This window comes from Hippocampus zosterae, chromosome 1, assembly GCF_025434085.1.
Source record: "Hippocampus zosterae strain Florida chromosome 1, ASM2543408v3, whole genome shotgun sequence".
Classification (NCBI taxonomy): Eukaryota; Metazoa; Chordata; class Actinopteri; order Syngnathiformes; family Syngnathidae; genus Hippocampus; species Hippocampus zosterae.
The window spans coordinates 29,504,554-29,507,928 of NC_067451.1; the positions used below are offsets into that span (position 1 = coordinate 29,504,554).

At 43.3% G+C, this 3,375-nt stretch overlaps 1 long non-coding RNA gene across 1 annotated transcript; it reads right to left on the reverse strand.

Annotated features, from left to right (window-relative positions):
• Window positions 1-2,119: 2,119 nt before the first annotated feature.
• On the reverse strand, window positions 2,120-3,053 carry LOC127608235 (uncharacterized). The gene is made up of 3 exons (XR_007964214.1): window positions 2,768-3,053; window positions 2,493-2,606; window positions 2,120-2,391 (listed from the first exon to the last, which is right to left on the reverse strand). It is a non-coding gene; the product is annotated as an uncharacterized LOC127608235 (long non-coding RNA).
• Between the last annotated feature and the right edge of the window lie 322 nt (window positions 3,054-3,375).

Sequence of the window (3,375 nt, forward strand, 5' to 3'; positions counted from 1 at the left end):
GACTATCAGCTTGATCAGTCACCCAAGCAAAGTCCTGCTGAAGATCATTCTGCACAGACTGAAGCCCATAGCTGAGAACATCATAGCTGAGGAACAGGCTGGATTCAGAGCAGGACGCAGCACCACAGAACAGATTTTTAATTTAAGATTAATCTGCGAAAAACACCTACAGCACCAAAAAGACCTATACCATGTATTTATAGATTTCAAAAAGGCCTTTGACAGGGTATGGCACGCAGCCCTATGGACCACCATGCGCAAGTATAACATCGATGCCAACCTCGTCCGAATCATCGAAAACCTGTATGGAAAGGCCTCAAGTGCTGTCCTCCTGAATGGAAGTATCGGCAATTGGTTTAAAACTACAGTCGGTGTGCGTCAGGGCTGCCTACTCTCACCCACCCTCTTCAATTTGTATCTAGAGAGGATCATGGAAGATGCCCTTGAACATCATGTAGGCACAATCTCCATCGGAGGGAGAAACATCACCAACCTCAGATTTGCTGATGACATAGATGGACTGGCAGGAACAGAAGATGAGTTACAGCGACTAGTAGAACACCTGGACGAAGCAGCTGCCTCATATGGCATGGAAATATCTGCCGAAAAAACAAAGCTGATGACCAACAACAATCAAGGCATCAATCTTGATATCCGAGTCAGTGGGAAAAAACTAGAAACTGTGCAGTCATTCAAATACTTAGGCTCTATTATCTCAGACGAGGGCTCGAGGCCAGAGATGTTGGCAAGAATTGCTCAAACATCAACAGCAATAGCAAAACTCCAAACCATCTGGAAAGATAAGAAAATAGCTCTGCGCTCAAAGATCCACCTTCTACGCTCCCTTGTCATGTCAATCTTCCTATATGCATGTGAAACCTGGACACTAACAGCAGATCTCCAAAGAAAGATCCTTGCCATGGAGATGAGATGCTACAGGAAGATATTAAACATCCCTTACACCGATCATGTAACAAACGAGGAAGTTCAAAATAGGATACAACAAGCTATCGGACACCATGACAACCTACTCACCATCGTAAAAAGACGGAAGTTACGGTGGTACGGCCATGTTACGAGATCATCAGGCCTTGCAAAGACGGTGCTACAAGGAACTGTACAAGGATCTCGCAAACGAGGAAGGCAGAAAAAGAGGTGGGAGGACAACATCAGAGAGTGGACCAACCTGGATTTCGCAAAGTCCCAGAGAGCGGCAGAAAACAGAGACGGTTGGAAAGAAACGGTGAAAGGGTCTTCACGGGCGCCCCAACGACCACAACCGAGGTCAAGGGATAGGTGACAGGTGACATGTATGCTGTACTTATACATTTTTACAACTTTAGGTTTGTATATACAGTACATACTCATTGGAGCACAAGTATATGTCGATTTTCTCATATTCATAATGCATGCTACATTTCATTAATATATTAAATAATCTCATCAATGTATTCCTGATGTATTGCTATATTTCATGGGTGTATCGAATTTATTAGCTTAATTCTGATTTGTGTAGTTGTCTTGTACTACTCTCAAATTCATTTTTAATCTCAGCAAGAGAGTTACTCATTTTACTGGTCCGTTTCAGAATCATTCCACAGATTTACACCTATTACAGATACACTCCTTTGCGTGATGTTTGTTCGTGTTTTGGATTTTAGTACCCCTTAAATTATGACAACTTTCTCGAATTTTAAAAAGCTTCTGGATGTTTTGGCAAAGGAGGTTATTGTGTGCTTTGTACATTAATTGGGCGATTTTGAAGTCAACCAGGTCATGAGATTTCATTGTTTAATTTGATAAACAGTGGATTTGTGGGTTCCGTCTATTTGGAGCCAGTGATTGTTCTGATTGCTTTGTATTGTAGTTTTAAAACAGTGTTTTACTGGCATTTCCCCATATTTCCACACAATAGGTAAAATATGGAAGTAATAAAAGTGTGTACAAGGATTTCTTATTCAGCACATCCTTAGTTTTGGGAGGATCCCTATGGTTTGGGATATTTTTCTATTATGTAGCTGCCAGCACGGTTTTGCATCTACAACTGTTCCAAGACATTTTCATAAGGTCATTCATCGATTTGATGAAGTGTATACAATATTCACATCCATGCATTCATTTTGCAACATTCAATGTGTTCAAATAATGTGAAGATCATTTGAATGAGGATGCTTGTGGGCTTTGATTTCACATTTTTATTGAGAAAAATAAGATGCTCCAATGTTTTAAACTTCAGCCTGTTGCGTCTTTTACAAGCAATTTCTCCTGCTGTGAAGAACACACGCTCACAAGGGACGGATGTGGCTGGCGTACAAAGGAACTCCTTTGCGAGGTGGGAGAGGTTTGGGAAAGAAGTGTGTTGGTCCTTCCAGTACAGCTGCTTCCTGGAACCTTGATTGTCAAACATGGAGTGGAGAGTCAACCAATAATTACTGATTGTCAATTAATCATCAACATAGCAACCGTGAAAAGATGAGTGAACGTTTGTATACCTGGCGTAATACCGGGTGTATCGCGAACTTCATTCTCATGCTTGGCCCGATAATGCCTCAGCATGGTGGAGGTGCTTCTGTTGGCGAATTGACTTGGCAAATTCGACATTTCACCTGTAATGAAATGTGAATAAGAAGTAACTAAGAGTTACCTTCAAATGTATTCGGATTAGAATGGTACAACACGTCAATAATCTGAGAGGCACTCGGCGAGTGCCTCTCGCCGAGAGGCTCTCGGCGACAGAAGGCGATTTGAATAAATAAATAAATAATACCTTATTCTCCAGGACATCAAAATGGTCCCACACGGCGGATGATTAGCGTCTCTGCTCCATAATCGGCAAGGAAGGCAAGGCACGAACACAAAGTCTGCATTGACACGAGCTTCGACAAGCGAGCGTGAGTGAGGTCTGGCTTGTTTCGGCAGGTGTTCCTTATAAACACTGTGTGGCGGGCTTTTGCTGCGTCAACGCCCTCTGCACTGAGTCGACGCCCCCTGGACTAAGTGGCGCAGCCTGTACTGTGCCAAGCAGCCGATGCAGGTGCAGTTCACGTGTCAATTAGCAGCCTGGACTGTGTCAACACAGTCGATGTGTCAATTAGCAGCCTGGACTGTGTCAACGCAGCCGGTGTGTCAATTAGAAGCCTGGACTGTGTCAACACAGTTCACGTGTCAATCACGTAACGTAATGAGCCAGCACATGCATCGACACGTGGTTTGCTCTGTGAGCCCGGCGCATGTGTCAATGCATCGGTGTCGCTGGACCCATCACTAGTATATTTTATATGTTCAATATATTAAAAAATTAGTCTGTTAAGTGGGTTGGCTGCAGGGATCTTGAAGGTCCAGCAGGTGGCAGTGGTCAGTGACACAGTATCAGCA